This window comes from Dromaius novaehollandiae, unplaced genomic scaffold (genome assembly GCF_036370855.1).
Source record: "Dromaius novaehollandiae isolate bDroNov1 unplaced genomic scaffold, bDroNov1.hap1 HAP1_SCAFFOLD_105, whole genome shotgun sequence".
NCBI lineage: Eukaryota > Metazoa > Chordata > Aves > Casuariiformes > Dromaiidae > Dromaius > Dromaius novaehollandiae.
The window spans coordinates 166,115-180,941 of record NW_026991324.1 but is presented as its reverse complement, the minus strand read 5'-3'; the positions used below and the strand labels follow the sequence as shown (position 1 = coordinate 180,941).

Here is a 14,827-nt window from a genome sequence, read left to right as displayed (position 1 = left end):
AAAAGGATTTATCGTCCTCACTGTCACCCAGTTTCCTGTCCAAAAGGAAACACTTCAACACATAATTGAGTCTGTGTGCATGATTAGGATGATACTTGATTAGCATGTCAACAAACTCAGTCATGCAGTTCTATCTAGAGTAAGCCTCAAGCCATCTCTGCTTCAGGTGTTTTGCTCAACTCACTTGAGAGAAATATTAATATTGTGATAGAGATCCTATTAAGGGAATCAGTAATATCGATAGGCTTCCAGTAAAACTGAAGTAGCATACTTCTTCACATCCTATCCATTCCTTTTCATTTTTCCATTTTTACTACACTTCAGTAACTTCTCCAGATTATTATCTATAGATTCACTGATGGAACTTTCTATCATAAATATAGGAATAGAGCTGCTATCAATAAATATAGAGCTGATCAATGTCCACAGAGCAGGCTGCACAAGATATGATAAAGGGTATCATCTACTCAAAGTGCTTTTAAACAGAGGTGCTATTGAAATGACAAAATACTAACAAATATTTTTAAGCTGAGTAGTTTTTCCATCAGCAATCATAGATCTAGTCACCTGTGGCATCAGCCATAACTTACTACAAGAGTTCACGTGTGTTTTGCTAATGAGGTATTACAGTCAGTCAGGTGACTAGGAGCCAACTGCGTAAGAAATTGAAAAGTTAGTTACATAGCCTAGGGCAATCCCAATTGATACATTTAGCCAATAAAGTTTGGGTTTGAAATTTCAGTACTATCATGTCAACATTAGGTGGCAGCAAATACCTGGGAATTAATAAAGGGCAAAAATTTAGACCACCACATTAGGCTGCAAAGGATGGAGACAATGCACAACACAAAGCCCTTCAAACTACAGATACAGTCCCATCAGCTCCAGATAAAAGGCACAGAAAAAACAGGAGAGCATTTACTTTGAAATTCAAAGGAAGATCACAGGTAACATCCAATGACGAATGTAAAAGCAAAGCAAATATATATCTCAAAATGATACATCATTTGGGAACTTCAAGGACATCAAAAGAAGTGATATGGTAATATTACAAGAGTTTGATTTGTCATTGCCTACAATGCACTGCATGGCTGTAAACACTATTGTTTCCTCTCTGCCTTCTGTAATGATTAGGAGTTTATATAACTTCTGTTTTACTATATCTTTTAAATTCTGGCAAGCGGTGCTATCAAAGTTGCATCAAAACGAAATGTGGCTGGCATATTTCACGAATAAGAGACAAACAGAACGATCTCTGAATTACTGTACTTCACTTTTTCTTTGGATCATTTACACTTAGCTTCACTCAATAGTCAAGAACAAAAAGAGGGTTACAAACATAGCGTAGTAAGCGCAAAGGATTGTAAGTGGCTGCTGCTGTAAAATACAAGAGATTCACGAGAATGAAACAGGCTAAGTTTGTTCTGAGCGTTTGCTAAATTATATCCCACTGCTTGGCATCACACCCCTAGGTTGTCAGTCGAAGCTTCTGAACATCTGGACTATATATTACGAGCTTCTATTTCCTACATGAAACAATGCAGCTCTGCTAGATAATGCGGCTGAGGGCACATCGACGCTAGAGGGGGACAGAGCATCACACCAGATGAATACATACTACACTACCTTCTAAGGGGTGACGATTAGAAAAACCCCAGTCAGTGCAATGATTTAGGATTCCCAGACTTACTGCAATATTACAGTAAAATGGATGCAAGATAGTAATACTGTTTGAGAAGGTAGCAAGCAAGCTAGCCTGTTTTACTAATGAGTGCCACTACAATTCATTACAGCTTCAGAATTCCAAGAAATTATCTAACTAACTGATTAATATTTACCTGGGATCTAATGATAAAAAGAGATCTTTTCAGCTCAGTTTAAGGTGCAGTACTTCCCGAGAAACATCCAAGAAGCCAAAAGTCTTGAAAACAACATAACCCTTTGGGTGAAAGACCATCTTTTTATGCCCCTAATTCAGCGCCTGACACTGTTACCCAGGATGGAACTCCAACATACCACCAGAAACTGTTAAGTAACAACAAGTAAGAGTAATACATATTTTAAGAAAAAGAGCAAAAATCTGTGGTAACCGTTAGGCACATCTTGTTCCACTGGAAGGGACCAATTCAATATACAAAGGGCAAAGTGCCAACCTACCTCCTTTCCGCAGCAGATAGATGGGCACAACGTAGAGCATCACACGCTGGATGTAATAGATTTCCATTTCAAATGGAAGCTGAGGAATAAGGAAAATTCATTATTAACAACTGAGTCACAAGGAACCATTTTTAAGAAGGAAAACTTCTCCTTATGCCCCGCAAGAATCCCTTCATTTAAGTTCTTTTGTCACCTGCGTGTATTAACAAAGGGATGAGAGACATTAATGGTCAGTGCTTTGAAAATGCAGCTATCTGTACCCATCCCATCCTCCTTGCCGCAAACACGATACAGTGCTTCGAGCAGAGAATTTAGAAAATTAGCCAGAAGCACAATAAAGGAGGAATAACATAAGATAACATAAGCTCGCTCTCTTCCTTTTCCTTGTTAGTATAAATTACCAACAACGATGCAAAAAAGCAAAGTAATCAAACACTCCCCATATGGCAGCAGCCTATTTGCAAAAAAAAGTTAACTGCTAGCTTGCAAGTGATAGAAGTCTATAAAGCAGGTATTTTTCATTACAACAATTTTAAAATAAAAGTTACTGCTGAGAGAGCCTGTGCAAAAATTTTCAAGAGACCTGATTTAGAAAACTGTACACATGTGACAGACACTACCGTGCTTCTCTTAAAACCAGTAAAATTCAAAATAGATGAACACCAGTCAGTCTTCAAGCTGCAGAAGAATACATACAAACAAGTTACGTGTTAGTGGTAAATTAGGTATTCCTCACCTGCTAACATCATTTGAGAAATTACTGTTAGTCATTTGTGTGTTTAGTTGAATTCATGTTACCTCTTAGAGGTCAGACAGACTGCGCTAAAATAATACTGTTCTAAAAATAACCCGAACCGGAGCCCAACTAATTCCAATTCTAGTTCTGTATGAGTTAGAAAAATTAATACACTGTATTTGAAAGTTATTCCCGTCTCCTCTAAGTGTCTTTGTCTATACCCATTTGTTCGGAAAAAAAGTCTCAAACTAGACCATAACACATTTAAAATTGAACAATGGCAGGAAAAATTAAAATCCAAAATTCATAATCCAAGTTATTGTTGCAGTTCACTTAAAAGGCTGAAGAGACATACTTTTCTGATATATTTCAGATGTGAAAATTGGACAATACCCTCACTTGAGTCTGAAATCTCACAGGAGTAATGCAAAGCCAAATCATTAGCCTTGGTTCAAATGCAGACTCATTTTAAAGCCCAAAGTGACTCTGGATGCTAGTCTTACTATCATGGCCTGTCTGCTCAAAAACAAACCCCCAAATAAAAAACCTTCCTTTTCTGTTATTGTCCAAAGATATTAAAGTCATAATGTTGAAACAGAAACATCACAAAAAATTCTGCATCAGCAGAAGTCAGAGATTGAAACAGTTCAGCTTTCTTCCTAAATAACAGTCAATAAACAGCAGATAAATTCTACAATTTTTTTAATCCAATTTTGAATTTAAAAGCCATTAAGCCCAACAGCTGGATTCTGGCATCCTCCAGCTGAATACTTTAAACACTATCAGTGTCCTGACTGCAAACTCCAACATGTGCAGCCAACTCTTGGGAGACAGTAGGCTAAAGAATCTTCCATACAAGCTGTTGGGTTAATTTACTCTAAGTATTCTGTATCAAAACATAAAACCAACCAAGATAACAGTATGCAGAAGCAAGAACTTCACAGAAATTCTGAAGTTTCCTGACTATTAATCTTTTCTTTTGTCTCCTGTATTACCTGTTGAAAGATACCTAGGGCAAAATAAGGGAATCAAACAAGAATATTTGAAGAGAGGCTAACGCAGCTTTAGTAGCGAGAAAGGAAAACCTGTACCTCTCCCAACTGGAATACGCACACTTCAGAAACAATAGCTCCTAATATAAACAATACAACATGAGGCACTCAATCCCTGCCAAGGAGCATGCTCTAATATCCTGTGGTTTCATGTGGGCTTCTGCACTCGCCGAGTTGTGAGGGTCAGTTACACAAACGTTACACTCAGGACACTTCTGAGAACAGAGTAACAGTTGTTTTGCTGCAGTAGTGTTGACAATGTTTTTTTTTTGTGTAAAACAAAACATTTTTTTTGCTGTGAAAGATTGATTGTTCTGAAGCCCAGCTAATTATGCAAGTGCATTTCCTGGTATGGAACTGACAACGCAGACTTCTCTGTACAGCCAGGCACTCAAGCTGTACAGCCAGGCCACAATAAAGAGAAAAAAAACAAACACAACAGATTAACTATAAAGTTGTGCAGAACGACTGACTCACCCAGCTCTAAAGGTCTGGTCTGTAAGTTGTTTTATCAATAAACACTCATTCACAGATAGCAGATAGGTGCAGATAGTGGAGACAACATAGAAAGGATCACCCATCAATCCAGGATTTTAAAAACCTCTTCACGAAAACAAATTAGCAGTTTAGAATGTGATCACATTTGAGATATCCAAAAATCAAAGCAACACTTATTCACAGAACATAAAGGAGGTCAGAATACTGCCTCCTGAGTTAATTCATCTCATAATATTTGATGGTATGCAGTTGCAAAGGCCATGAGTATCTAAATCCAGACTGCAACAAACCCTAAAGTAGACCCTCGCCACAGGCCTCAACAGACGTGTCTTCTCCCATCAGATGCCTTTGGTGGAACGCAGCAGCCACTCTCAAGAGCAACAAGTATTTCCCTAGTAACAGACCAATGTATTGATGATATATTTCTTTATCCACACCTGTCCCCAGATTCGGGAACACTGAACGTTCGTTATCAAGATGGACTACTCTGAACTCTGTATATTAATTTTCAATCGGTTTGCTGGCTGTTTGCCCTAAACTCCTCTCTCCCTTGCAGGCTGCTAGCATCACTCTTCCTGCATTTCACCTTGTTTCCCTTCTCAGGGCATTAAAACAAGTAAAGGTACAAGACAAAATGACAAATTATCCATTTCTTCTACTAACTCATATTCTAGGCTCTCTCCACAGTCTAAATGAATACAGAGTACAGGCTACCCTGCTACTCAAGATAATAGGTTCTTTTCCTTTAAAGGTTGCTACTTGAAGAAAAATCTGTTCATTGTCCATTCACTGGTTTTAACATTGGTATAAAATCATGCTGTGTTTCAAAACACAGCCTAATACTGACATACACTATTCCTCAAACACGCACACAAAACCCAGAGTACTATGTTAGCATATTTTGCAATAAACATTCAGACTACTCAGTTTTTACATTTTCTGATGAAACTTCTGCTAGAAGATGTACGATGTTTTGTTTTTTCCAGGAAGAGTTCAGCTCAAGGTAGCCACATCTGCTGCTTGCCCCCGCATCAGCCCAGTATGGTGCAGATTCAAAAGGGCCACAATTCCCGGGACACTTGCTAAGGGCTCGCTGGAGACGTACCAAGAATAAATAGCGAGCAGACAGTAAGCTCTCATCCCAGGAACAGGTGAGTTATGTATAACGGCCTAACTAAACCCTTAGCAGCCACTTTTATTGCTTGTGAGACTGTAGAAAAGAGAAACTATGTGATGAAGGATTAGAGCTCACCTCTTTCTTTTATCTCTGAGCAAGAAAAGTCACGGCCATCAACGGCAGTCCTCTGAGCACATGATGGATGCCTCAACTTAAACCAGCTATTGCCCTGAGGAAACAATTAGGTCTTTCCATTGACTGCACTAAGATTTAGAAAAGGTCTTCAAAACCATAGAGCTTCGAATAGAGTTGAGCCCAGAAGTCTAATATTTAGATGCGAGTTCCTCCCTGCCCCGCAAAGCATGGCAAAACACTAGTCTAAACTCGCTTCAGCTCAGCTGGTTTCAGTGGGAAGGGAGGTTGCTACTTTGCTCTGTTTTCTGAAAGTAGTATTCCTCCCTCTGCTAATTATTTATGCCTTGGTTTTATATTTGCAACAATAGCTCAAGCACTGTGTTGGGCAAGAACTCTCCCTCCACCATCCTCTACAAAGACTGCAGGGTATGACAGAAAAAGGAACAAAAGTAATTCAGCTCTGCCCTTTTCTATAGCACACCCAGCAGGCAGGCTAGGTGTCTGCAGTAAACATGGAATGGCATTCTGTACCAGTAGCTTTCCTAGACACAGTCAGTAACCCAGATTCATAACTTAAAATTAATGACTAGTATCCTAGACGGGGTCAGTAATCCACAAATAAGCCGCAAGCAGATTTTTTTAATTTAACCTGTAAAGCAAACCACAGTATATATGAAATGGGAGAGGGGGAATCTATATAAAGCTGTACAATGCAGAAATCATGGGGCAAACAGCTACTAGGCCCATGTAACAGATGTTGGTTACTTCTCAACACATTCAGGATAGCAAGTGACTTATTTGGCAGAGGAGAGACAGTTGCTGGAGGAGTTTAAGAGAATCATCTCAGGACAGACATGAAGTATTTAAAAAGAAAAAAAAAATCCAAAACAAAAACACAAGTGGCCTTTGGAAAACAGATTATTTCCAGTCCTGCTAAGACTCATTTCTCAAGCAGACGTCCAAACGGCAAGTAGCCAAGAAGCTGACCCACGTTACACTATTGTACTGTTCAGTACCGTATTATTCAGCCAATTCTACAGCTCAGGCACCAGTTTGTCCACCTGGCATAGATCAGATAAGGGATTCCCACATACCTGAATGGGGCGAAAATAAAGATATGTTAATGTTGGCATTGATGCCAACAGCTAAGCCACTTAAAATAAATGAGTACCAGGGCTGGAGCTAAGTATCAGGCACCCATCTGTGTGGTGTCTGTGCTAAGGTCTAAACCAGTTTCCCCAGATTTTATTTGCAACAGTTCCTTTTCTGATATTTTCTGATATTCTGATATAGGCAAAAAAACCTAATCTCAACTTCAAGTAGGCATCTGCCATCTTCTACACAATCCAGTCAGTAGAGAGAATTATAATATAACCCCTTAAGGTAGCATTAATTGATTAGTTTTATCCAATATTATCTAGTTCTCATTTTCAATTAATCCTGTTAGGGTGGGCATATATACACAGAGGGAGAGAATCAGAATCTGCATCTGCTACCAGAGGGAAGTGTTAGCATGCACAAGCACAGTCATGAGATTTATAAAGAGAGTCCGTCTGTGCTGAAGATTAGTAGAGTCGAGACATGGTGGAACACAGGACTAGGAATAATACCTTGCTACAGGGATGGAGGGGATCAGAAACATAATGAAACAAGAACAACAACTATATTTTTACTAGTATACAAATGCCAGAAGGTCCAGCTAGAGCAAACCCCCAGGATTCCAACTCATGACATACCCAAATTCTGCTACTTTGAGAGGGAATTTTTTTCTTGGCCTGTCACTACAGAGATGAAGCTGACCAAGAAAGTTAGGACAATGCAGTTGTTCAATGCACTGCTGAGCTAAACTGTAGGCATTTATTTTAACTTTTATTACTGTTTTCCTTATTTGATCAGTGCTAGATTTGATGTTTATTGTATCTCATAAAAAGGCATTACAGTCTCCTGGTCACTCAATTTGATTATGCAAACCAGCACACATGTAATGACTCTAGGGACACAGTCAGGCATCTGTAGAATTGAGTCCAAGATAGAAGAGTTATATGTGCACAAAATACTAATTTCAGAAAGAGTATTTTTTACTTCCTCTACAGATAATACTGGCACTACTTACCACCAGTATAAGGTAAATTTGCATTCCCAAATAAAAGTGTGACTGTAAATTGCACTTACACACCCATACCATTTTAACGTACATAGCCTCGATACGTGTGAAAGATGCAGAATCATTGGCTTTAGTACGAATAGCAGCCAAAGCACCACCTTTCCAGAGCCCTGGATGTCTAACCATACTGTTATTTTCACTTACGCCAGTTAGACTTAGACAATTTAGAAATGACAACATGTGCTACCATTACTTATTCCATTTTGCTGTGTAGCTAACAGGCATTCGGGGCAAACTTTTTACTACAGTGCATTGTTACCTTAACAGTCAACAGAGATGCAGTTGGACATTATCATAGTCCCTAAAGACAGAGTGCACTGCAAGTATTGCTCAAAGTATGATTCTATTCCTAAAACAGATTTAGGCTGTGTACCTCTCAAGGCAAATAGTTCTAATAATACTGTCTAGCAACTTCTGGAAACATTAAAACTGCACCATCTCTGTGTTAGCCGAGACAGTAAGCCCAACGCCTCTAGGACATGTCTTATTTTTTACTTTATCTATATCAACATATTCAGGACATCAGCTTGCAAACAAAGCTTTAAAACCAGTAGAAATATTTTCCTTTAAAATTTGATTAAGGCAATATGTTCGCACACATGCTCATACAAAAACAATTACTCTCCAAACACTTCACTGGCAGCTAAATTAATTTACTTGCACAGACCTGGTGCCACACATTGTTTTGCGACTTATTTGAGAAACTTTTAACGGGGTTCCTTTCCAACCTTTGTGAGGCTTAGGCTATCAGGACCTACACTGTATTCCATGTAATATAGATACGGAGTTAAAAGAGATCTTGCACTTGTGTATTTCTTCTTACACCTTTCTAGGCTCCTACCCGGGAACCTAGCAATCTGATTCCCTTAACATTTTCTTCTCTATTTACCTGGAAGTCTTCAAAAATTACCCTATTTTCCATGTGATTGTTAATGCTAATCAAGAATGTTTTGTCTCTTGAGAATGAGAGAACTCTCTCCCACCTACCTGCCCAAAAGCATGATCTCCCTCCCCCACTTCTAAATGAGTAGCTGGGTCAGGTGTCCAACTTCTCATGCTCTTACTTTCTGCCAGGCACTATACATTACAACCCTTTACAGATGTAACTAGGTATACAAATTTTTGTATGAACCATGTATACAGTAAAATATATGTCTTAAAATATCACAAAACTGAAATAAAAAGTTGAGGCATAAAATGATGACCATTCCTGACTGAGTCAAAAGCTTTTCAGGAAGGTATTACAAATCAGAGCAGAGGAACAGAGAGCACAGACAAATTTATTGCACTTTTTTTTGGAACTTCCTACTAAGTGTTAAGAGTTATTCAGTGCTTTCAGGAAAATGTCATTGTGGATATTTACAACGACAGTTATAGAGCAGAATGCACGTCTACCAAGAAATAATTTGGGCCAAAGCTGCAGTGCTATAAAACATCACCCATATTATCTTGTGCCAGAAGACACACAGAAAAGAGACTAGCCTAGCAAGCAGCTGTTAAGCCAAAAATATCCTAGAGCTGTATGTATTCCAAAAATATTTGCTCTTGGACGTAGTCCTTTGGCTCCTCTATCTCTAGAGAAGGGCAGAATTTTATACGAGTAGTCTGTATTTTTCCTGTTTAATCACCACTGCCCAAATATAAGTGAGATCTATAATAATATTAGAGAAAGTACAAGTTAATGATTTATTAAAATATTTCAACATGTATTATTTTAACCTTAACAGGTTACTCCTAAAAATCCAATAGAAATCAGAAAGCTACCTAATCTGAAACAGGAAAAGTATTCTATTATCAAGAAATTCTATTTGCATTTTTGATTTAATGCCATTTCTATTCAGCAGTAACTAGTTTTAATAAAAACAATTGCAAACTGCAAATAAACATTTCTAGTATGAAAAAGAATATGTGTAGTTACCAGATTAGGAAGGACAAAAAGACTAAATCTTGAAGGAACTCTAGGCTTATACTACTGAAACCACTGAAATCTGAGAAAATGAGCAAGCATGTGCGCTTATATGTATATATACGTACGCACACACACACCCCCATATGTGCATGCATAACAACTCTTAAAAATAATTCTTACAAATATTTTATCCAGCTCAGATTCAGGACAACTTTTCTTAGCATTAATTCTCGACAGGTTTGAGTATTACTAGGGACACCAACAGGCTAATTTTTCTTCCAGAAGACAGGAATTTTGTAGCAGTTTTGAAAACCTGGATGAAGAAACCCTGCTGTGCCTAATTTGGGGGGGAGAGCAGGTGACAGACGCCAACAACACTGGGCAAATTCCAGGCCTGAGGAATCTCCCATATTCATGTGTACCCACTTCTAGTTTTTTAGTCTCCCACTACGTCATTTTAACCATGGGCCACATGCTATCCTGAGAAGCCGCTTTCAAAGCTATCACGTTCACTGTCAGTTTAAAGATCAGGGTGGAATGGACAATGAACTTTGTTCTACGCTTCCACTCTCCACATTATTAACTCTCCACATGGAAGTTTTTGTGATTGTGCTTGTAAATCAAAGACTAGTATTTTGGATCCATTCTAGTGACCTGTACCAGGAATTTACAGCCTGGTAAAACGGACTGAATTTTCCTAAAGCCAAATATATTTACTCAGCATTCACTTTGATCATAGGAGGGCTCTTATGTGACTTCACTCAGGAAAAAAGCTTGTTGTTGGAGGTAAATAACTTGAAGCAAAAATCTAACTCAAACCATCATTTGTAGGACTAATAGCTGCCACCAGGCTGAAATAAAGACTGTATCTATAGCATATTCAAAGGCTTAAATGATGCTGACCGGCATACATCTACTAACAATCTAGCTTGCTTCAGTACCGATAACATTGAAACTGGCAGCAGAGATTTCAGCACCAACTATACAACTTGAACCCTGACTATGTCCTTGTATTAGCAGCCTACACAAATTGCATTGCTGCAACTTCACTGGTCTTGTTTGCCAAAGTTTCCTAGACTAAGCCCACCCCAGCTACGATATGATGCTACAACTACATTCCTGAATGCACTTGCTGCCACCCTACAAAAGGGTTTAGACTTTAGAATTAACCTAATCATGTGAAAGATATAAACTATTTTTTTGCATTAACTTTTTTCCCCACAATCAATTTACCCTGTAAAACACAAGGACAAAAGGTACGGCAGCGTAGCAACTGACGTCCAAAAGAAAACACACTTGACAGCTCCATCTCACAACGTAGCCATTCTGAAGTCTAAACTTTTTATACTTAAATTTTATTTATAGTTTTATATGCATCTGCTTGAAAAGAAACTAGTTCTTCAGTTTCAGGCATTCAATAGTGTTGTCTCAGACATCATTAAAATAATACTTACAAATAAAAAAAATGCATTTCAGAAAGCAGTTTGCTTGCTCCAGCAATGTAGAAGAAACACCTTTTAGACAGCTTTACAAAAGGGTCTGGGATGAAGAAAGGCAGCTACTTGCAAGTGTTAGTAATCTGACTGCCATATTCAAAACAGCAAGTTCTTCACAGTAAAAGAAGCAACTCAGTGATAATCTAGTACTTCAGAAAGATCTTAGCAAAAGAGCTAACTTACCTGCTTTGAGTGAAACACTCTCATCCCATCATTTTCTCAGTGTCTTAGATATCTCTTCAATACACAAATCCAGCAGGTATTTATAGATCACTCCGATTCATTATGCAAATACTATGTAGCCTGCTGAATTTAATTAAGAGGGAGGAAATACCTGCAGAAACAAAGATATGGGAATAAAGAAGTTTTCCATGAGCAGTGAATTTACATGCAGCAAGAAATTTTAACCATCAAAACTTGCTTAGTATTTTAGAAGTATAGCTCCTAAACCAAATCTGTGTAATTTAGCCACCTCTAAAGACAGCTCAAGCACCTTTCTAGAGAAAGTATTGTAGGAAGAAATACACGAGGAGAAGGAAAGGTATAGTATACTCACCAGGCGCGTGTTAACGACAGGAAACAGCAATGCTAAGAGGGCCCCATTTAACATATGCATCTGCAACCTTAGAAGAGAGATGAGATATTATTTTCACAGATTAGAAATGAAATGCAAAGTTTTTATGTAGTATGTTATATAGTTATGTAGTATTTTATGTAGTGTATCTTTCATAAAAGGTAGCAAGAAATTTGAGAAAATTCTGCTGGCTTTAATTTGAATAAAGCCACTCTTCACTGCAATAACCAGGATAAAAACTCTCTTTAAATAAACTTTTTAATAATTTCCTGAAGTAGGACTGCTTTCTATAATGAGCTTTGGATTCCTAGAAGGTTTTGACTGCCTGTTCATATTAATCCTGTTCATATTAATCCTGTTCATGGTCCAGGCTGCTAAATGGTTGAAATTTTGCTGTTCATTTTGCTTTCAGAGCTTAAAATAGACATTTGATAAAGTTTTTACTTTCATCCAACTCCATAAATGTACATGACATCAAACTAAAGCTTCGGGAATTTGGAAGAAGTCTGATTTTTGAGTCACTTAAATAAAAGAATTATATTTGTAAAGATGCAACAGAGAATCCCAAGCAAAGAACAGGGAAAGAAAGTAGTATTTAAATTACAGTGCTGTATTTTATTTTATACAGCTTTCAGTCATCTCTCCCTGAACCACTGTTGCATCAGGACCTACAGAAGTAAGGTCAGTACTGTTTAAGTCTACTTTATATAAGAGACAAAGTAAAGCATAAATTTCATTCTACAACCACTGCCTGTCATAAACTCTATTAAAAATTACAAAGTTTATAAGTAACTTGGGGCGGGGGAGGAAGGTATTACAATTCCAAAACAGTTCTTCAAATGTCATTTATATGTCAGGACGTCAGAAAACAGAAAGGCTCATTCTGAAAAAGAACAAATACTGCAGCCTCTGCCCTGCAACCAGTCCTTTGCAAATGCATAGTAAATCCAGGATTTCCTAGACACCAGACTTACTTTGCACGCTCTCTGAGATGAAGAGGCACTAGTACTGTATCTCTGTATTCAGCCTACTCCCTGCCCAAATAAGGAGCAGCAGGAAAAAGTTGTAGCGAGACAGCAGCACCTCCAAAACAATTCATGAGGCATGCCCCCAGCATCATATTTTCCAGTCACTGCCTAGACTAAGAGAAGAAAGAGCCGAGTGAACTGTCACGGTGGCAACCACAGCCATTCCTGATTATCATTCTGTCTGGGAAGTCCCATGACCCTCCTCACAATATACTAGCTGTACCCCTATCATGCAACGCACATGAGAGAGGGCCTTTGAGAGCAAGAACTCTAAGACTCTATAGGTAAGAACCTATAAAAAGTATGGGCTGTTTACTGGACTCTACTGCACTAGTCCATTAGACCACTTCCTAAAGTTAGTAACAATAAGCAATATTATAGAAAAGATTGCACACATTTGAGAAATACCCAAATCAGTAGGAATCTGCTTTAACTATTTAACTTAACTCCACATTTTAAAAAATAGACCCATACTGTACATATGGCCTTCCATGAAGATCAGCTACTAATTTTTAGTGAAGATAATCAGAAAGTACGAGGCACATGACATACATTTAACAAGCCCATAGGTTATTCTGTAGAAGGACACCTGTGCTCTCATCAACTACTGCGCGAATAGGTGTTGCCTGTGAGACCAAAACCACCACCAGCACAAAAGAAACAAGGGTCAGTGGACTCAGCACCCACAACTGAAGCCATGACCCTTTTCAAGGTCTCACCATTCAGTCCAACCAGTATGTCTTTCTAACTAAGGGCTGGATGCGTATCTTACTATTTTATGACTTAAGCCACAATCAACTTCTAAGCACACCATGCAAGTAGACAGAAATGCAGCAAGGATGGGGCATTACCTGAAAAGAATCATTGCAACCCGACATGGAGGACAGTCAAGAAGAAAAATCTGAAACATTAGGCAAAAAAAAAAGAAAGAAATTAATGATACGATCTTATTTAAACTCTATTTTGTGTAATTTCCTTCCTCAGTTCTGTATGTGACAGATCACTTCTACTAGAAGAACTGTTTTACAGCAGAGCTGGAAAAGACTAAAAATCATGAACAAATTAAAAGATCTCACATTACCTACATATACAAGGATTTAAGCAGTATGAGCAGCATCTAGGATTCAGCTTCTGCCAGTTCCTAAGAAGCAAATCAAGTTCTAGTCCATTTGAAATTCTCTCATTATTAAATATATATATACTTATATATAGATCTCTCTCTCTCTCTCTCTCCCCCTCTCTCAGGGCTTTTGTAAAGCAGATTACTGTATTACCAATCATTTCACTATTGTAGCCTCTATAGCCTTACTTTGGGAAGTGCTAAGAGGCTTTTATAGACAACCATCTTACATTAGATCTTCAAGACTGGGTCCGGCACTGCTGAAGCAAAGGAGAGTATTGTCATCATAAATGCTTAGTATTCAGCACAGCAGGGACCTTACCATGACCAGAGGATATCTCAGTATCCGCTCTATAGATAACCTTAGCAGTCATCTTTAAATACATTTGTTGCCTTATTTCCATAGAGTATTTTTGAAGTACTGTTTAAATTTCACCAGTAATTAGCTATCTATTTCCTAAAACAAAAAGTAGCCTAATGCAATTTGAGCAGTATGTATTTGTTTCTCTTCGCAGGCCAAACTCCTACCATAAATACGACCTGGTTTAAATCCTTATGTAATAAAATATTGTTGATTAGCAACAATCTCCCATCTAACTTTCACAGCAACTTAAAACACTTCATATCAGCAAGTTTTACTCTGGATAAAAAGAAAAAACTGTGCAAGTGTTCAGTGTTAACCCCCTACCCCCCCTTTTTTTTAAAAAAATATTGTCCACTATGGGGGGGGGGGGGGGCAGAAGAATTCCTTCCTAGTTTGGTCTGCTCTCTGAGAGAAAGTATTTCAGTAAAAAATGGATCATGCTTTTTTCTGTTGTTTCTAAAATAAGTGCACAATAGA

At 38.1% G+C, this 14,827-nt stretch overlaps 2 long non-coding RNA genes across 2 annotated transcripts; one reads left to right on the top strand and one right to left on the bottom strand.

Annotated features, from left to right (window-relative positions):
* Window positions 1-2,058: 2,058 nt before the first annotated feature.
* LOC135325796 (uncharacterized) lies at window positions 2,059-13,029 on the bottom strand. The gene is made up of 4 exons (XR_010386565.1): window positions 12,813-13,029; window positions 11,821-11,887; window positions 11,448-11,598; window positions 2,059-2,236 (listed from the first exon to the last, which is right to left on the bottom strand). It is a non-coding gene; the product is annotated as an uncharacterized LOC135325796 (long non-coding RNA).
* LOC135325797 (uncharacterized) lies at window positions 5,444-14,222 on the top strand. The gene is made up of 3 exons (XR_010386566.1): window positions 5,444-5,594; window positions 12,467-12,519; window positions 13,851-14,222. It is a non-coding gene; the product is annotated as an uncharacterized LOC135325797 (long non-coding RNA).
* The last annotated feature ends 605 nt before the right edge of the window (window positions 14,223-14,827 follow it).